This window comes from Ambystoma mexicanum, chromosome 7p (genome assembly GCF_040938575.1).
Source record: "Ambystoma mexicanum isolate Mex_15411 chromosome 7p, UKY_AmexF1_1, whole genome shotgun sequence".
Classification (NCBI taxonomy): Eukaryota; Metazoa; Chordata; class Amphibia; order Caudata; family Ambystomatidae; genus Ambystoma; species Ambystoma mexicanum.
Window position 1 is genome coordinate 253,125,495 of NC_090939.1, and position 22,304 is coordinate 253,147,798.

Genomic DNA, 22,304 nt, shown 5'->3' on the forward strand with positions numbered 1-22,304 from the left:
CTGGAAAGAAGTCCTGAAACACATCAAAGAAATCTCTGGCCTCTCCATCCCTTGGGACCCAGGAATTGTCCTCCTGGGCGAAACCGGCGATGGAGCATTCCCAATCTCAGGTCACATTTCCCGACTATGCAACCACCTGCTATTAGCCGCAAAGATAGCTATGGCCCGATTATGGAAAGACAAAAATGGCCCCTCGATCGCCCTATGGTGGGCCAAATGCTGGGAGATTGCAGTAGCAGAAAAAATCACGGCAATCCGCTCGGACTCCCTAAACAGATCCCTGAATATATGGGACCCATTCTTGGACTATGCGGCCAAATACCCAACCCTCACCAGGAGACCTCCACTCACTAGATGGCTCCAATGTAGCCCTCTCTACTAATCACCGTTCAATCACCGAACAGACCGGAACAGAGGGAACAAGCATCCAGAACTCTGCCACCCAGCGCCACATCCAGAAACTGTCCACCATTTCCTCCATCCTACGACTCACATTGGGCTACAAACACACTAATTAAATATTTAAATTATAATATTTTGCATTGTTGCATGTAACACTATATCCTGCAAGATCAATAAAATGTTGTTATGAAAAAAAAAAAACACAGATGACCATTATCCCACCTTTTTCCATGTAAATACTGGAGTGCACATTTTAAAAATGTACGTCAGTATAAGAATATGTTCAGTAATGGGCAATAAACACTGTTTCCTAATAAGGCACATGCTGTTGTGGTTTGGCAAGTATTTACGTAAGCCTTTGTTCCTTTCATTGGCAGAGGTGAAGCTATCGTGAGGGAAGTACAAACAGGAGGTCTACCATGTACATCAGCACTGCTTCATTTTTAGTTTCCATTTTGACTTTGGTCAAGACATAAGACAAGGTAGAGTCTGTGAGGGGGATAGATGAGTGAAGTGGAGAGAGATTAAACAGGGTTTTGCCAAATAACACATTTACTTGCTAAACCACGCTTCCCCAAGGAACAATGGGACATGTGTAGCTTAATACTTGACTCTTTCTTCAATAGAAACACAACTTTTGTATTGAGTATTCTGGAAAAGCATTACTTGTAGTTTAACTTAAGTGGTATAAGAATTATTTAATTTAACTATAATCATCTAAAATCTGAATCTGGCAAACTACAGGAGTCCGTTTTTCAACTGACTTGAGCTACCAAAAAAATAAATATAAAAAGAAAAAAGGAAGCTGAAAGACCAAATCATGGACTAAAATTCCAGAACAATGCACACAGCCAGTACGCAGTAATGTATCTAGAGATACATTCAACATGGTCAACCATGAGAATTCAATTCCATTTCACAATCACGTTCTATATGAATGTAAATGATTTCAACAAGACATTATTTTTAAAATATCATTAATGTGCCTGTGTTTAAGGAGGAAATAGCTCATGGAAACTGTCCTAGTTGGAATAGTAGGTACTTTTTAGCAAGTGTTGGACTTGAATGCTACACAAGTAATTCCAACAGAGCTTTGTTAGCAGCGTAATTAGTTTAAAAACATGTTAACCAAAAGTGAAGCACAGTTTAAATTAAACACACGCGCCTTTTGAAACATTAAAAAGTCTTTAAATATTGAACAGGTGGTTTTTCATTATGTGTTCATTCTAAGTTAATGGGGACTAACTTTCCATTTATAAATACATTCAATGTTTGTCCCCAACACACTATTTTTTAAAAAGGTACAATGCATAATCACATGAAACAAGTATGAACTCATTAAGATGCTGCCCTCAATTCCACGCACTTGCCCTCACCCAATTGCAAACCAATGATATATTTTTGTAAATGTGAATCAAAAGCCAGCATCACCATTCCTACCTCACTGATCTTTGTTTTCATTAACTAGGGCCAGTTGTTGTCAATTTATTGTCACCGGCCACTGTTTACCCTTTCCACCAGTACCAATGGTTAGAAATTGTAATTGGCATCCTAGGTGTCTATTCCAAGGAGGTTGCGCGACCTCAATCGAGCTGGGCAGGTAACTAATCTATAGCCTTTTGCCAGGTATTTTGGTCCTCACACTTTTCCAAAGACACTGGCTTGATAAATATTAGCAGTTAACTGCTCCATTAAAGTAGTTTTTTTTAATTGTTATATATTTGGTACAAGGCTTTTCATAACAATTCCAATACATCATAATGCAGTACATATATCAAACAAACATTAAAATTAAAAGAATAAAATAAACAAAGATAGAAAACAAGATATGCAGAAATTCCGAACCATCTAAAAGAATGTATCCAAAAACACTAGGCCTGCAAACATTTCAGGCCTCAACAAAGGTCTTTATCAGAATACATAATCAGATTAAGTGACAAATCAATGCCACAGCATCTCCTTTTAAAAAATAATTCCATATTCTTTCTAACTCCAAATATTCATAGTATTAATACCAGAAGCACGTAGCCGTATTTAATAGATGTTTCACAGATTCTAAGTCTGTGCTATTACATATTGTACACCTCCTTTCCGATTTGGGGATGCCTACTATAGAACCCCAAACCTCAAAAGAAGGTGCCAGGTTCAATTTTATTTTCATATATTCCACACGTAGATTATTTTTGGGGAACACCTTATAGTAAAATCCAGTGCAACTTCCATAGGTAACTCACCCATCAGGTGATCATGACAATTACTCTTACTTGCCAAATTTAGAATATTCTGAAACCTATCCAACCGTAATATTTAATTCTTAAGTATCTTCTACAAACTATTCTCTGAAAGCGAAACCATTTCCTACCTCAAATTTATTCCCCAAATGTTCCACTCAGCCATTATCTCAGTGAGCAGGTTATTTTTAGATAACTGTTCCATCTTTCAGGCTTCATGCAATAGCCCTTTATGTAATGTGTTTCCAGGCATATCACAGCCTTTTGTACGTTGTTACAGCTATCGCTGAACTAGTGAAACACTCATGGCTCAAGTTCTCTACAGTACATGTTTGAGTACATTCATCAGACTTTTGAGGCAGCTAGCCTTCAATTTGTCTAGCACAAGCTTCTCTTTGTTTGTGCAAATGTCCACACCGTGAGAATGTTTTGCCACAACCTTCGATCTATATGTACCCACTACCACCTTTATCGAGTATCCCACATGCTGTTTAGCAAATATCTTTATTCCCCCCACTTGCTGGCATGCTGCAACCCAAGGGCATCGATATTTGCTCGCCATACAAGATAAGGATCTATTTACACTCCCAAGTACTTGTGCTCAAACTTGCTGAAGTATACCACCATTCAAATACCATTTGTACTGATTCACTACTTTTTTGGAGGAGTTTGGATTTGATTTCTTAGCGTTGATCTGTAAGTTATGACTACAAACACAGGCCATCGATCAATCTCTAAAGCCTCTTAGAGGATTTATCAAGAGTAATAAATGGTCTGCATAACCTAACCAAGCTGTAGGGATTCCTCCTAGCTTTGATGGATACGTGTCCTGATTTTCCAAATGATCTGATCAATCAGCCAAATATAAATTAAATAGCATAGGTGCCCATATGCTCCTTTCTTTAACCCCACAAATGTAGGTAAAGCCTTAGTCAGAGTGGCATAGTCTCATCTTCACGTTGGTGTCAGAATAAGATAATCATGTTCACCAAGCCTGCAGGTATGTTCCAGTTGTGCAATTTAGCACACAAAATATTTCTGTATACAGTGGCAAAGGAGTGCTGAAATCAATATAGGCAGCATAAACTTCCCGGCCCAAACCGACTCCAGCACCCCTCGACAACAGACACCACATTAGTTGAAAAGGACTTAGGGAAGCCAGTTTGATTCACAGGTAATGTATTATTTGACTTCACCCAGTTCTGCAGATCTTTAAGAATACGTCTGGCAAACCACTTGGAATAAACGTCCAGGAAGCCTAACATCTCTAATGTGCTGGAAACAGGTGTAATGTCGTTTTGTTAGGTATCTATTTCATTGTTCTGCTATTTGCACAAAGGTTTTATGTTTTTTCCTAAGAAGACCCATTCGCTAATTTTTAGATATTGTTGTTTATGTGATTTTTACTCAACACATGAGTAATTGTATTGCTTCTGTATTTGTTTAACACAACCCTTTTAATTTGAGAATTTTGATTTGGAAATTTCTTTTGTGTACACTCATGTTTTATGTGAATGATTTTGTTAAGGTTATTTAAGCATGTACGAAAAAAAAACATTCATCATTGCCAGAATGCAATAATTCCTAGGATCCGGAATATCGTCCCTTTTATAAACTGGGACCAGTATAATACTTTTCCAAGATTTTGGTATCACATTAAGACGCATAATCTCCCTGTACACAGGCATGAGCATCTTACTCCATACCACAGGATTTAATTTCCTTCAAGCATTGCAGCGGCCATCTGGGACTGGTGCTCTCAAGCTCTTACTACCTACTATAAGTGTTACCAGATCTTGCTATTTGAAATATCCATCCCAGCAAATTTTCCAGTCATTCTGGAAGACAGCCATATCAAGTTCCCTACCCAAAGTTTCCTCAATAAAGCTTCTCCTGAGGCAGCCCCTACAAGGGAAGTCTTAACAACTTTACCATTTACAGCTTACCAGAAAGCTCAAAAGTTTGTGGGTTCCACAGATTTCCATAAAGGACTGCCTACTCTCTATGCAACAAGCATGTCATCATCCGTTTAGCCAACTCCTTACCCGCAATCAGACCACTTTAATAAGTTCCACCATTTGATTACATGGAAAATGTGCCCTCATCACCTGATTTCCATGCCAAGGGCCTTTTTCCAGTCTCTCACCCAAGGAACATACTTGCATATATGTTTTTTGAGTTTCGAATTAATGAGCATATAACCCTGTCTATGCTTCTGTAAATTCTATTTTGTTTGTGGTATTTATGGAGTGCAAAGCTAGCTTTGGGAAGCAACGGGACGCTGTACATCTGTAGGAGTTACAGGCATACATAACATGCTTACAGAGGGGAAGAGAGGAAGAACAATTGTATTACAAAATAGTGCAGTTATTACCAGCACTCCTTTTGAATAGCAGAGAATAGTTAACAATTACTAAGACAACTTGAGCCTTTCTCAAAACAAAATAGGGCCCAGTACTAATTGTGGTAGTTTAAATCCACGTAATGAAAACGTTTGCATCAATTTACACAGCCGATGCGCGAAGACCAGATGCAGACTTTGTTAGGTGGGATTTAACCCGAGACTTTTTCCACAACAAAATGGATGCAAGCTTTTTCATCTGCCATCTGCCATCTAATTTTTGCACAAGTATACCATAAAACTAGCTTTTGGGTGCAAGCACTGTTGCCTTTTCCCAGCTTCTAAGTGTATCTCTTTAGAGCACCTCAAAATGTATGTGCCCCCACATTTGGAAAAATCTGAAAAGCAAAGCATGAATAAAATGGGCATAACGATACATCCTTGACTAACCACAACTGCAAACACTTGGAGCAGTGTTCTCCTTGCCATACCCTAGTCGAAGTGAGGTTGGTTTTTGTTACAAAATGACCTCCAGCCTTCTTAGGATTACTTGTAAGGTTTGTTACCAAGTTCTCAAGGTACAATACAAGCAAGTGACATGGAATACAAGTAAGATACATAGGATAGGACAAACACTGGCTCCCATCACCCAGGCAGGGGGCTTCCTAACTGCCTGGGCTAGAACCCTCACCCATACATTCTGTCATTCAGAGATCAACACACAACATGACATCACAGCATTCCTTCATACCTGGACAAGCACTTCCCAACACATCTCCCTCTTTTATATTGACACCAGACACACAAAGGAACACTTCACAAAACATCTCCCTCCTTTATATTGACACCACAGACACACAGAGGCACACTTACAACACATCCCCCTCACACTCACACCGGACATACACACCGACTCGGATCACAGGGGCAAGCACAACAACCTGTGCTCTTCCACTCACCAAAGCACCCGATGTGCTGGCCAGGCACATCAAAGCCATTACCCCAGAGAATTGAACCATCACTGCACCGGGTTGAAGAAGGATTGGAGTTGTCACTACACACAGTATGGCTAGAAGATGTAGTTGTATATGCAAAAAGAAACAAAATAGACGTGGTAAAAACCACTAAATACAAACATACATTGTTTGACCCTGCGTGACTTGCAACCACAGTCACGCCCACACTCAAACTGGGGTGCTACCTCCCAGAAAACGCGGCAACCATAACCGACCATCAACAATCACACCGCAAACCACAGCTGGGGGCGCTACCACCCAGCAACGCAGCTTAACCTACCATTGACCTCGAGTGACCCACATATCACAGTCACTCCAATACACACAAAACTACCTTAACCAAACTACTGTTATGAGGCATGACATACACATGCCTACGTGCTATCCTGGTAACTCGCATACCATCAGCGCAACCAACCTCATACAACTGGCATACACCTACACAGGCCTTCCACGCTGACCTGGTAACTCATATATCATCAGCGCAACCAACCTCATACAACTGGCATACACCTACACATGCCTACGCGCAGACCTGGTAACTCACATTCCATCAGCACAACCAAACTCATAATCTGGAATACACCTACACATGCCTCACACGCTGACCTGGTAACTCACATACCACCAGCGCAAACAAACTCATAATCTGGCATACACATACACATGCCTAACATTCTGACCTGGTAATCCACATACCATCAGACCACCCAACTGTTTTACCCAGCATTATGCTTCCACACCATACACACTACCATACCATTTCTGCAAAACCGTAACTTTACATTAAATTCAGTGACATTTGACAATGTAACATTTCTAGTTGCTTAACACATATTTTCTGATCCAAATCCTACAAGTCCACATTGCATCCTTGCAACCTTAACCTGGAAAGCTTCAAAGAGATTACATCTAACATACATAGGCGTAATAATTCCCAAACCACTTGCACCAGACCAAAATTGACCAAGCTGCTAAAAGTCCATGTCGCCTCATAAAGACCTGAAAGCTGCAATTCTTCAAAACAAAATCATACCTAGTTAAACAATTTCCCATCCAGGCATATGAGATACTACACACAACCTCATACTTGCAGCTTATCTACAATAGCGCACACAATTAAAACCCTCATTGTCCATAGCCAGCCCATGGCTCTAACCAGCAATTCCTCCAAGGGTTATATCTAAACTCATGCATAAACTGCCTCATACCCACACCACCGGTCATTCCACTCCATACATAAAATGTTGATACACTTTAAAACATGTACTGCTTATGTGTGTATTTTTCTACGTTAACCCTTGAGTAATTCTCTATGACATCTCACATTCTTGCAGCACCATGAATAAAACTTGCCACTTTAAAAAAAGTATCTCTCCCCTACGCAGTTTAATCCTTCGGTGGGGGGCACATTTAGTAACCTTGTCTTGCCTGCGCCGCACTCCGTTGGAGCTACCATGCAGCACCGACCTCTGCACCTGCCAGAACGCACGCTCCGCGGCTCCCTGGTCATTTTCTTCCCTGTGCTGCTAGGGCAAGCTCTAAGTGCTGCCACCATCATACAAGAACTTCAATGTTCCGTAGAACCTCCTTGATGAAGGGCTTCTCTCACATCAAACACATGTAGAAAAGACTATCGTCGCCAAACTTCTCTGTGAGCTGTCACTGACATACCTGTCCGACGCTAATGCAGTAACGTCATCACAAACTGCCTTCAGCTCATGCAGGTGCCACGTTATTGGGTGCTTTACTCGCCATTCTCCAGTTTCCCACTTACGCTGTTACGTCCTCACTTGTGGACACCGTAACAATCGACAATTCAGAGGACCTCAACAAGATTCTACAGATCACCAACTCTCCGTTCAGAGAAGGTGACGACACCATTACTAAGACCACAGCCGAGCGCTTCTGAGCTCCGGGTGACTAACTGGCATACCTCTCGTACCAGAGCTTTCACACACAGGTGCTATAATGCATCTGAGTCACTCTTTGCTGCACCACGCGGACCAAATACTGTGCCCTTCTTCGCTGGATTACACATGCCCCATTATACACCTGCATTGGGCATCGCTCCTCTTCTCCTATGGGCAATTTCCCTCATTATCTTCTCGGAAAGGCTTCTGCTTTTTAACTTATGGGCCCTGCTTCCCTTGTCAACCTATGGGGCTCAGCTTCTCCTTTCACCTCATGGCCCAACTCCTTTTTTCAGCCCCTGGTTACAGCTCTCCAGCCCATGGCAGCTGATCCCCTCTGTTGTGCAGTTCCCTTCCTCCCTCTTGGTCCCCTGGGGGAAGGGTCTTAATTGTGTTTTTGGGGCAGTGTGTCTTCTTTTTCCTTCTGCACCCCCTGCAGCAGATTCTCCAACTTGGTTTCACCTTCTTTTACACAGGTTCCTCTTCTTTCTGAACTGCTCGTTGCCAATGTTACAAAGTGACCTCCAGTCTTCTTAGGATTACTTGTAAGGTTTACTACGAGGTTCTCAAGTTAGTTTACAAGTAAGTTACATGGAACACAAGTAAGATACATAGGACAAACACTGGCTCCCATCACCAAGGCAGGGGGCTTCCTATCTGCCTGGGCTAGAACCTTCATCCATACATTCTGTCATTCAGAGATCAACACTCCACATGAGATCACAGCATTCCTTCATACCTGGACAAGCACTTCACAACACATCTCCCTCCTTTATGTTGACATCACATACATACAAAGAAAAACTTCACAACAGTTTTCTCACTTGCTAGGTCATTTAAGCAAGCTTCAACGCTATACTCTACCATTATATTCAAGGGGAACTTTGATTAAGGGAGTTACAAGCATGTTCTAAATGAATAAACTCGACATGGCTTACAAACAGAAACTATATTTTCATTTAAGGCATTTGATAGGGTACATTGGATCACGGTTGAAAAATAGTACCTACATTCTGCACTGTAGCTTGGACGGAGTGTTGTATCCAATTTAATATACTCCAAAGATTGTATCCATTTTAATATAGTCCAAAGATTGTCAAAGTAAAAATAAACATCTCATCTTGCAGCTGAAGTGTCGCTTTGCTATACAAATTGATGCAAAATGGCCTCGACCCAAGCTTCCTGATTATCCACATACATCTTCAATTACAGTTGTAATAGCTGCAACCATTACATCCTTCCCTCACTGTGTGCTTACAACAAATGTATGAGCTTTCTAGCTTTGATGCCTTAACTAGTTTAGAGAATTAAGATAAGAGTGGGAAACTGCTTTTTGTTCTTAATCAGGAGACTGTAGCAGCGTGGGTAATGAATATGAACATAGTAGATTGTCACATACATAACAGATGTAATTGTACAAATGGATATATAGCATTTGTGCGTGGAGTTCTCGGCACACATGTGCCTGTCCAATCATGTGCTTTCTGTTCATATATAAAATAATGGTATTGCAGTTGGGACTTTAATTATAGGAAAATTAAAAAGCATGTTTGTCTCTACCTTTTGACAGCATCCATGAAAGTGCACCAAATTCGTCAAGCAACTGATCTGGCCACATCGGAACACTCATGTCACATTTGAAGTTTCATAAACGTCTCTATAGAATTTTTTTTTTTTACTTTGGCTTTTCCACAGACCCACAACAAACACTTTTGGGATGCATATTTTTAGAATCTCTTCATACTTCAAACTCCTTGTCCTTTCCAGGAAATTGCACACATTGCAAACATTTCTAAATTCAGAACAGCCAAACATGAGCTATTGACCTTTTAAGAAACACAATATCAATATACTGGTACATGCAGAGTAGGGTTGGTGTTACATGCAAAATGAAAAACATGCAAGTGGGGACTGAACAGATGAAATCAGCACAGACAGACATTTGTTGTATGAAATTGATCAAAACACCAAACAGCAGAAGGAACACACTACTAATGCCTGAATCCACACGTATGGAGAAGAGACATACCTAGACAGAAATATACCATCACGAACAATAATCCACGTGAAAAAACGTATGCGCCCATCTTGAGCACCCAAAAAAAGATGTAGTAAGAAAAACCATTGAATGAACAAACGGGTGCAGAATGAATTTATGCACACACACACACACAGCAACAATTATATGGAGGATGTACATCCTCGGTTTAATGTATAGAGACACTGAAAGAGCATAATAGGCAAGACAACACATGCATTCCATATGTACGGAATTAACAGTGAAACAAGCATTTAAAAACATGTTAAGGTTACTATGTATACAGAGAAAGTTCCAAACATCAGGAATTAAAATATTAAGGTACCAACTCGCATTGCAAATCAGCTATTTCCCTAATCTAAAGAACACCAACTCTGCAAATGAAACCCAGACGTCAACACTACTTCACAACACGCACTTTACATACGAGACAGCTCCCAGCGATGCTAGAGTTCAAGTGAGTCTTGTAAAGCAGTGATATAGTAGGATTTCTGCAGAAATGTTTAATGTGTTGCCTTTGGATTAGGGAACTAGTAACATTTTGACTGCAATCTTAACTCTTAAAAAACGTTATTTCCCCACTGATTAAATATATCATAGGGCGGCGCTGGCCGCTATATAATTAAGGTGAGTCGGACTCCCATCGGAACCCGAAAACATGAACTGCTAATAACCTTTGACGTGTGCAACGGATTTGGCTGAAAACTTGAAGTCAATTAGGGACTCGCGCCCTCCTAGACTGCAAAGTTTGGTCAAGATTTGTTAAAAAGTTTTTAAAAGTTATTAAGAGAAAAATAAAATAAAAAAACAAGGTTGGAACCTACTTTGAATTCATTTTCCCATAGACAAAAAAGGTCAATTTTTCCTCGGTGAAATTGCCAAAACTGGGTCCTTTGAGAAATGAAACAGCTGCATAGCTGCGGATATAGCCGAGGATATCTAAAAATGAAAAGCAGGAAAAAAGCCATTTGCAGATCAAACAAATGCAAATGCCATCAGTCTAGAGGTGGGTAAAGGTAATAGGACACCAAGTGAAATCTGGGAGTTGGAGGGGTTCTAGGGACTGAGTTTCAAAAACATGGAGCTTTTCTGTAGCATCGGCTATGGACAGAATAGCTGACATTTGAAAGCATACTGTGTCACAGAAACAGCGTGCTTTGTGGGGGGAATGGGAGAGGGAAGAGGCCATCATGGGTGTGTGGGGAGCAGGCAAAGAGGAGAGGGACACTTGGTGAGGGCCTGGGGGGATGAGAGGGGTAGGAAAGCATTTTGTTCCTGGCTGTTTTTCCGATATTCATGGCTATAATATGACTACAGATAGCCGAGGGTATCTGTAGTTCTGTACCAGCGGCTATAGAAAAAAAAGTGATTAGATAAGTTATTTTTACAGCTACAGTGCGTTGAAGGTGGAAAATCACTGGCCATGGCCAGTGACACGATAGGCATTGGGGTCTCCCTTTCATGTAGTAACCGGGACTGAACCTACTTAGCTTCAAAGCAAGGAAGAGGCCCGCCACCTCAGGTCATGTTGCCCAATAAATGAGCCCAAGTTACAAGATCACTTAGAGCATCAAGGCCTGAGGAGGCGGCCCCTTCCCCGCTTTGAAGATAAGCAGGGTCAGTCCCGGTTACTGCATGGATGGGAGACAGTCCACAGTCCCAGATGCTGTGCGTTTTCTTAGTTTTAAATATCTTATTTAAACACACAGCATCTGAATTCTTTTTGTTAAACCATGTTCCTGTCAGTCCTTGAAAGTATTGCACTCAAAGACCATTTTATTGCCTTTTGCTGAATTGCATTCTGGTATTTGTAGCGTCCCAGTCAATATGGGGGGGGATTAATGCCACAATTGTTCACTTTCTGCGTAACATAGTTCTATAAGGATTTATATATTTAAGTGACACTATGGTATGTGTACTTTTCAAGTTATCGTTAAAAAGCAGAGTATTGTTGAAAGCCAGACATGGGGTTGAGGAGGGTAAATTATGAGAGGCCCAGGAAGTCATGCGTATTTGCCCAAAATGTGGCAAGAGGGTTTGCAATCCTGGACACTGGTGCAGTTATTGGTCCCTGATTGTGGCTGCATTTCAGGGCACAAGTAAAGGACACATGTGGGTGGACAGCATAACTTTTTTTCAGAGGGTGGAAGCAACATCTTGTTTTTTTGTTAGGTTGGCAAGCTTGCTAAAGTACTTGGCTACCAGTATTTTACTCAGGTTGTCATGTTCCCAGTGCAGGCACTTACCCAAAAGACCGCAAGCACTTGTTTCGTATTGGGATTTTGTTTTCCAGGGAATACTTTAGGACAGATTGCTGGGTTTAAAAAGTCAGCAGCTTTTATACTTTGCCAGCATATTTACTGGAACATTTTCACTCTAAGGCTCTTTTTCTATTTTGTCTTGCTTACTTTCTTTTAAGGGGAAGGTCAATTGAACTACAGTTGTATATTTCACTTTAAGATAAAAGTGCACCTACTATGCCTATTTTCATGGGTGCCAGCCTCCCAATTTCCACTATGGGGGCTAAAGTACCTGGGCATATTGTATTCTTGCAGCTGGTCATTTTCTGTGCTGCTTAAATGCTGTTAGTGGGGGTCATGCAATGTATCACAACAGTCACCAAGAGATTGGCCATAAAACAAAAGGCTTGTAGCACGCTGCTTAACCAAAGTATGTGATACTTGGCAAATAATGTAATCTCACTGCGCATTACCTAACACATTGTGAGTTCTCAAAGCCTGCAATCTTTTATACAAAACAACACCACTGTCAAAAAAGGTCAAAGTCAGTTTGTGATTGATCAATGTCTTTGAGCGATAGGTTGCAAATGTTTTAAAATATAGAGTGCCGTGCTCATTGGTCATTGCCAAAGGTAGTGTTCTAAAATGAACAGTGAGCACAGCCGAAGGCCATGTCCTCGGACCAGAGCGAGCAAGTCCGGCAGTGTGTGGGGATTTTGTCTGTCAGATAAGCCGGGGCCAAGTTGTTTAAACATTTAAATATAAGACAAACAACTTTTAAGTGAATTCTGTCCCCCACAGATAGCCAGTGTAGGGATCAATGGAATCCCAAAATATGAACAGACTTTTTCGCCCCCACCACCAGTATCACTGCAGTATGTTGTGCCCTCTGTAGACGTTGGCATTGCTTAGCCGGAAAAACCAGCATGTAGGCTGCTTGTAGTCTAGTTGAGTGTCAACCAGTACTCGACCACTGCCGCCTGCTTATCTGGCACATAGGGTAAGACCTGGCGCAGGAGATGGAGATTATGAAAGATGGACTGAACCTTAGCACTCACCTGAGCATCACTACTAAAATTCTCCTGCCAGATGCAGCCCAGATTTGTAACCAAAAGACAGGTCTGTTCCCAGAAAATGGGTAGCTGAGGGCGATTGCCAGATTCGAGACAGTGTTTAGGGCCGAACAACGCCACCTCGATTTTATTGGCATTGAGCTGCAACCAATTAGACGACATCCAACTGCTGACCTAATCCAAACAGTTCTTTATTTTGAGGAACAACTCTTCTACATTACATAACATACACCTGGATGTCATCAGCATAGGAATGAAAATGTACCTTGTGTTTCCTCAAGATAGCCATCAAAGGACAGAGATATAGGTTAAATATAAGGTAGGCAAAGAAGATCCCTTTTGGCACTCCACAAGTCTGGGCCAGAGGGACGGACACTCACCCTCCCAATTTAACTTGCTACTTCCAACCTGAGAGAAAAGATTCAAACCATGTAAAGGCATGTGCTGACACCTTACCAGCCATACTAAGCCGGTTAATTAAGATACAGTGATCCACCATTTCAGAAGCAGCTGAAAGGTCCAGCATTACCAGTAGGGATAAATCCCATTGGCCCGCGCCCTTGAAGAGGTCATCTCACACCAACAGTAGAGCAGTCTCAGTACCAAATGTTGGATGAAAACCTGATGGTAAAGGGTCTACCAAACGATCCTTTTCATCATACTCCTTGGTTGTGATGTAACTACTTTCTCAAGCACTTTACCAGGCCATGGGAGTTTTGCTACTGGCCAGTCATCTTGAAAATTCTCCAGATCGGATTTTTTCAGAAATGGTGTGACCATAGATTTGTTTAACTCTAGAGGTACTGACCAAGAGAATGATTATTTGTTCACATACCGTGTCATGAAAGGTGTAATCTCAACTGCTAAGCGTTTTGCCACCTGCGCCGATAAGGGAAAAGGAGTCATTTGTCAGCTTAAATCCTACCAAAATAGACTGAATGATCACGTAGGACACTAATGTAAATTCAAGCAGGGGGCGCATGATCAGAATTAATTATTTCCCACTAACAAGGGGTGTAATGGACACCCTTTCTTATCAGGTATCTGAGCTTGGTTCACACACATTGTTTCCAGAATGAGTTAGATTTTAGTAGTAGGATAGGGTAACAAAAGTTAGAAATAATCGAGAACAAATCTTTTGGCTGGTTTCTTGCATCTATGATTTTTTTAATGGAAAAAATCTGGGTTGGCTCTAAAGATTGTCACTTTGAAGTCTTTCAGGGCGAGTCTAACCTTGGCAGCCATGGAGGGAGATCAATGTTTTCACCATTTCTGTTCAAGGGCTCTCAGTTGTTTTTGTAGAGAGAACTACAGAGTACCAGGGTTTAGATGGTTGACTACGCCTGCTTTGTTTAAAGGGGGCCACACTAGCGCAAATATTTCCCATAGGCTTTGCTCCCTTCACTAAGAAAGTATCACAATCTGCTGATGAATCAATAAGATCTAATGCTCTGTTCAAATCAACTCCAGATAGTTTGTCTAAGTCTTTAGTGCTACGATAGGTAAGGGAGGAAGAGGCAAAGGGAGAAAATGTCCCATATTGTGTTGACTAAACAGAAACATCCTAACAAAGTGATCAGACCATGAGATGGGCAAAGTATCCATCAGGAAAGTACTTGAGCCCCTTAATAATAGTAGGTCCAAGCAGTGTCCGGGAATATGTCACAGGGATACCCCTGGTGGTTTCAGATCATCATTCCCCAGTGTATTCCAGAGTTCCCTTGAGACATGCATCTCACATTGAACAATGCAGCTTTTATACTTGTACTCATTGAACATAAAGGCTTGTACAATTTTATACATCCGGGATTTTCCAATCCTAAATCCTGGATTTTGTTTCATGCACGAAGTGTGACATGGCTAGAATTATTATTAAATGCCAACACAGTCGCACTGTCATACTTACCCTGGGCCATGTCAACGCCCCTGCCACAAACAATATGGATAAAAGAAAAGGCTTTGCTTACCCCAATTTTCTGCGAGCACCCGGTACCAGGTACCAGAACCAGCATACCATGCCGAATGTGGCACTGCGCGGACCCAGTCCAGTTAAGGCCTGCAGCGACGCCCAGGGATGTCAAAGGTTTGCGCGCCACCGGTAATAAGGGGAAATGGAGTCCAAAGACTCCGAAATGACTGCCTCTGAACAGAATTTAGCTCCACAAACCACCTAAAGTGCTACGTGTGGGCGTTTACAGCCCTATTTAGAGTAATACTCAATTCTAAACAGCTGGTTTACCATTATGCATGTCTTGACATTTAAAACAATTACATTTTTTAAAATATCAAATGAAACGGTTTGTAATACTATTTTAAAACAACACAGGCTCAGTTTATTGCACAATCTTAAAGTCTTCTTAGTGCTCGGCAACGCCTAGCGAGTATGGCAATAACAGAAGCCCTGGCTTCGCACTGGCGCCGGCCAGTTAAGGCCCCAGTGATTTCAAAAGGGTTTGCGCCACCGGTAGTAGTCTAAAATATACAGTGGGCACAGTCATATGAAACACTGTATGGAATAACAAAACCCTTGAAATTAAAAGAAAAAACTTTAGTTGCAGGGACGCTAAGGTGTAAAAGTGCCCCATAGGTATCGAGGCCAGATTTTGGTCAACAGGTGTACTGCCTGTTGCATTTGGCTAATGTTGCCTGTCAAGTATGATATCTTTGCATGTGCAACTGTGCTCCACATTGAAATGTCTAGTATCAGACAGACTATTATGCCTTACTCTTTCATCAAATGAAGTGCATATAATCCTCAAGTCTTCATTTATACATGGCCTCATCAAAATGCATTAGTCATTCACTATTTAGCTATGTTGCTAAATTGCATCTAGGCATGGAGCTTCTACTGGCCCTTATTGCTAAAGTGCATTCATGCATAGACAGCAAAGTAGCCACATAAACCGACATATGCTGATAAAGTCCATCAGTGCAATTAGCAGCGCTTCTATATGTTGGTGGCCCTGTTATGAACACTGATCATTCAGCATTTAGTTTCGCAGTCACATGCTTATGCACCATGGTTATGATATATTAGGCATTGTAGAATAAAATGTCAGTCTAGGCACGATCAACCTCATTGAGGCCCAAACGCAAAGTGTTTCTTGTCCATGTCACGGCATAATTGTATATATCAAACATTTATCAGTAATTTGCATTAAGCATGTGCCTTGTGGTTTAGTTGCTGAATGACATGCATCATTTAATGCATATATATTCTGCAGGGGTAGCAATATTGATGGTGACTACACCAGTTAATTTAGACTCCCCATAGGAGGTGCGCATTTTAAGATGCTTATGACTTGGGTGCAGGTTGATAAATCTTGTCACAATGTTCCCCAAAAAATATAGAACAGTTTTTTTTTCCCAGGATGTTTTGAGAGGTTCTCTCAAAAGTTGGGGTGGGGGAGCAGGATATCGTGTTTCAAATGTAATTTCTCATAGGGCAATGTTTGCATTTGTCTTCAATCCAACCGCTGCAGAGATTCACACCAAATATTTGAGAAGAACTTGAGTTGTGGCTGACCAACTCATCCATTCAGCGGTTTGTTTTGCATCTAACGAAATGTAACCACAATCCTGATAGTAGTATCTAAATCCACAGACACATAGAGTTGTTTTTATGGCCCGATTTGCCACTTGGTGCTTGCAGACAGGCACAAAAGTCCATGCATTTTTAATAAGGGACAACTAGTTTGGCTAGATGAAAACCAGGCAAGTCGAAAGGAAAAATGTCTGAGCCGCAAAGCAAAAAGATGGTATTGTCAGCAGAATTTTCATGTAGAAAGGGGAAATATTGCAGCACTCTTGGTGCCCACCAGCACTAGGAAGCAACCCAGGTCAGTGGAATATAGCCCCAATAAAGAAAGAAAATGCCTGTTTTAAACAAGATGCCTATACACTACAGTAGCCCAGCGAGCTCCATGATGTCCACTGGCCACCGGCCAGTTCAGTGGGCTCAAGACAGATATCAGATGCAGTTTGCGGTCTGTGGGTCACCAGTGGAACAGGGTAACATCTGGACAAGCCAGACCAATCAGTGTAGCTATGGCAGGCAGTCAAGACTAAGTCTCAGGAGGGGTGAGGGTGACTGAAGGACCCCAATGACCACACAGAGCAAGGTTACTTACAAATTACTCCAGACAGGTGTTATATCAAAAATATATACATATTTGTTACAAGGCCTTTGTAACATAGACCATAGCAAAAGAATCACAGTAACATGAAGTAAGCCAACACATCACAGTCCATACAAGGTATATACAAGACCATTAGGGTCTAAAGGGGTTAAATGCACAAAATATGTCGACAACCTAGATGGGAAGGAAACAGGCAGTGCAGAAAGTCTTTAGGCGCAGTTCGACATCGACAATACACCTAACTAAGAGGCCGCCCAAGCCCTAAGAAGAGAGGAGCCTTGTGCTCAATAGAACATGCAATGCAAACGCACGTGGTTGTTCCAATGGGCAGAACAGGGTCTCTTCAGGGGTCTCTAGCAGCTCGGGAAGGTGGATGAAGCGATGCAGAACAAGTTCCCACTATTCAAGGATGACCTCCGCTTGCAGGCAGAGGCAGTTCAAGAGTTCGGGATGTAGTCACTATTTCACAATAGCAGTGGAAAGGAGAGGGGCCCTTAGGGGTCACATGTGCGTAAAAATGGGCCCTTGCACTAGGGGCCACCGGTTGGGGTATTGAGTACTCACCGGTCCCCGACGCAAGCAGACCCAAACTTCGGCAGGTGAGTCCACTTCGCTTGCAGGTTCGAATGCGGCAAAAAGGATGTCTCGGCACCTTTTAGTTCCTGAGATACAGCGATGATTCCCAAACGGGTCAGTGGCGATTTCTCCGCTCCGGGTGGATTAATCAGCCTAATTTCACTGCAGCAGGCTTCAGGGGCAAGAGGGTCACAAATGCAGCGGACTTGCAAAGGACATTGCCGCAGTAGAGCAATACGGTAACCGCGATTGCTCCGGTCCTGGCGCACTCGTCTCACTTCAGACCTGGATAGGCCAAGTATACGAAATTCGGTGTGAGGGTGACATGGATACAGAGCTAGCATTATACCAAGTTTCGAGGGCCTGATGGGAACGGCGGCGGTGACAGAGCAAAGCAACTGGGTAAGCTGGTCAGTCCACTGGTTGGCCCAGGGACACTTCCGAGAAAGCTTACTTGCAGGGTTTGATGAAGGTGCCGAGAATAGTTGGTCCCACTATTCCAATGGACGAAGCGTCTTCGCAGACCTTCTAGGACGACCAGATACAGAGGGGTCCCACAGGACGACAGCGGGCTCAGGGTGCCAAACCTTCCAGCGGGTCACCAGCGGTTCCTCGACTCAGCTTCGTAGGTGCAGGATACTTGGATCCTATCCTTTGTTCAGTGAGAACTCAGGAGATCGACATGGTATGGGTATTTTTGGCCTCCTCTTATCCAAAGTTTGCTTGCGCCAAAACGAAGAGGACCCAATGGGAGATCTGCTCACAAAAACACACTCCATACGTGGACCAATCACAGACCACAGTGGTTCTAGTCATTCAGGGCACTCCAGACTCTCTGGCACCCAGGATGTGTATTGGAACCAGACGTTCCAGCCCACATCCTGGAGGCACACACACAAGGCATGCAGAAGCCCACGAAAGCATTAGGATTTGCGGGAAAGTGCATGACCAAATAAGGACGGACCCGGGTCGACTCGACCTGAGGAAGGTGAAGGGGCAAAATGGCCAAAGGACAGGACAAAGAACCTTGTGACATGGCCATTTTGGAGCCAGGCCACCTATTTGTGCCAAACTTGGTTAACATGGCAGGAAAGGGTTAAAAGAAATGCGAAAAGATAGCTGCCACCCGTCCTGTCCATGACACATCTGCACAGTTCAAAAAAAGTCTAGCGAGAGCATCTAGGGCCTTTGGAAATGAATATACACCCAAGGGTGCTGTATTGTAAGATACATTGCACACTTGTTGCATGTTGCACAAAAGCTGCAACATGAGGAAAGGACTAAGGGAAACAAAGTCTCCCAGTACTGACTGTCTTAAGGGCATGTCACTTTCCCCATAAAAAGTGAGCGAAAGCCCAGAGGAATGCAGCTGAAGGCTGTGCTTCTCTGGCAAAGTCAGTCAATGGTGTCTAAACAGCAGCAAAAAGTTTGGGGGTTGACACATGGAGGGAAAATTACATACAAGTATGAAATCTTTCCTAACACACCCCAAGGTGGGAGAGTGATGGCCCTTGTGCCCCACATCACTTAGCAATGGGGGAAGGCCATGGCCATGGCCTCAGCGAATGAAGGATCATGGGTACTGCACATGTCACAATAGGGAAAGTATTATGGGATTGCCCCGCCAATGTCCTGTTTTCAACTTTGAAAATAAATATTGTAATGCTCTGCACCACTCACTAGATATCCCATAAGGCAAATCATGTGATTCTAAGCAGATCAACAAACCTCAGAAATATATATGCACACACATTCTCCCAGCCAAACTCAAACAGATTTTCCTTGATTGAAGCAGACAAATGTTAATATTCGTTGAACAATTTTTCAGATTACCATTCTGTGCTCTGGTTTACACAGTATTCCCTTGCAGTAACTGCTAGCCTAGCTAGATGGCACACTGAAATAGGTTCTGAAGTGCAAACCATAGTGTACAAAAGACTAACAAAATAAAGAATGTGGGATGATTTTGTTATTTGTTTGTTTTTATTATTTATATTGTGCACCAGACCCAGAGGTATTCGGGCGCGAAGGCAGAAAAAGGGTTGTTCAACTTAGGTTACAGGTTAAGCATGGGGTACTGCTACGGTTACAGTGCTGTAGGCATGTTTACAAGTATACAGAAGACAGAGTACAGAAGTGACATATAAATAGAGCAGCACAAATATACAGGAGATCACATGTGTCAGTGGGGTGAGGTTAGGCATCATGTTCTTTTAGCCATTGGATCGGAATTGCCGGTAAGGGAGATCTTCCCTTAGAGCAGGGGGAAGGGAGTAACAATATTGTGCTGCTTTGACAGCGAAGCTACTCCCACCAGATTTAGTGAGTTTGAATGTGGGTACTAGCAAAAGGTTGGAGTTAGCTTTTCTTAGGGGGCGAGAGGCAGTTTGCCTGGTGAATTTGTCTATAAGGTATTGCGGGGCTCCGTGGTTAAGGCATTTGTGTGTAAGGGATGCTGTTTTGAGGAGGATTTTGTCTTTAGTGGAGAGGCAGTTAGTGGATCTCCTGAGGTCTGATATATGGGCGTTTTTTGGGATGTTTAGGGCGGCTCTCAGGGCATTATTTTGAAGAGTCTGTATTTTGGCTGTGATGTATTTGTTACTGCCTATGTAGAGGGCATTGCAGCAATCTAGTTTCGACAGGATTCGTGCCGTTGCTAGAATGACACAGTTATTAGGAGAGAGGAAGGGCTTGGCTGCTCTAATTAACTTGCAGGTGTAGGAGGTGGCTGAGGCCATGGCATTCACTTGTTTGCTAAAGGTAAGAGTGGAGTCTATGTAGAAGCCGAGGGTTTTAACTACTTTGGCCACAGTAATGATGTTATTGCCAATTATGAAGGAGTCGTAGTTGGGACCTAGTTTTTTGATGTTGGAGGAAGTGCCTACAATGAGGAGTTCAGTTTTGTCATCATTCAGGCATAGACCGTGGGAGGCCATCCATGCCTGGATGATGATGTAGACTCTATTTACAAAGGCCAAATCCTTGTCATAATATCCCGTCAACGGGATAAGGATCTGTGTATCATCTGCATAATTAGTGTAGGTGATACCTAGACCATCTAGATCATCGAAAAGGGGCTTTGTGAAAATATTGTAAAGGGTAGGAGAAACACATGATCCTTGGGGAACGCCGCATGAAATAGGTGCAGGGTCTGCGGCTGCTAAAGGAGAGAAAACTCACATTGTCCTGTTATCTAAGAAGGACTGGATCCATGCGACTGCTTCATGGGAGAAGCAGGCTGCCGTGACCAGATGATTGCAAAGTATTGCATAGTCTACCAGGTAGAATGCGGCAGAGTGGTTGAGGAGTAGTATGAGTGAAATCATACCTTTATCTCTTAGTGAGTCTATTTGTGCCTTAAGGTCTAGGAGTGTGGTCTCAGTACCATGCTGTGGTCTGAAGCCGGACTGTCGAACTCCTAGGAAGTGGTTTAGTTCCAGGTGGTGCTGAATTTGTAGGTAAGCTACTTTGTCTAGGATTTTCAGTAGGAACGGCACAGTAGTTATGGGGCGGTAGTTGGTTGGGATGGAGGGGTCCAAGGTTTGTTTCTTGAGGAGGGGGAGGACCCTGGAATGTTTCAGGTTGCTAGGTATGGTGCCTGATGTGAAAGAAGCGTTTATGAGTTTAGTAATGAAGGGTGAGAGTTCACAGGCAGCGTCTTTTATGATTTGGGATGGACATGGGTCGCCCTGGCAATTGGAGGGTTTGAGAGTAAGGATGACTTTCTCGACTTCTCTAGTGGAGACTTTGCAAAATTAGAAGGGCGGGGTGTCCAGTGTGGGTGGAGAAAGAGTGGATTTCGGAGTTGGTAGAGGGTTCGTAGTAGCCTTGGAGGGGGAGCCTATGTTGACAGTGTTAGGGACAGTTATGGAAGCTTTTTTGTTGTTGATCTTCGCCTGAAGCATTGTTATCTTATTGGCAAGGGCGTTTTGTATGCCTGTGCACCAGTTCTTGTCCTTGAGGCAAGAGTCGGGAGCTTGGATAGGGGATTCTACTTCCTTTAGGATGGCGAACAGTTCTTTGGTGTTGGATTTGGCTTGAGTGATACGGGTGTTGTAAAATGTTTGTTTCGCGAGAATGATTTCTTTTTTGTAGATGGTAGCTAATTTCTTCAGGTTATTTTTATTGATGTCTGAGGGGTCTGATCTCCAAGTTTTTTCACTTAGGCGTTTCTTTTGTCTGATGTCTTTCAGTAGGGGTGTGAACCAGGTATTTAGGTGTTGGCAGGGTTTGCTCTTCCTAATTTTCAGTGGAGCGATAGCATCCAGAGAGGCTAGCATCACTTCATTGTACTTTTCTACCATGGAGGCTGGGTCAGACTGATCTGAGATGGAG

The 22,304-nt window shown here is 42.6% G+C and overlaps 1 protein-coding gene across 3 annotated transcripts in view; it reads right to left on the reverse strand.

The window, feature by feature from the left end:
• SON (SON DNA and RNA binding protein) overlaps window positions 1-22,304 on the reverse strand; it is a 1,246,872-nt gene that overhangs the window by 271,573 nt on the left and 952,995 nt on the right. The gene's annotated exons all lie outside the window — the stretch shown is intronic.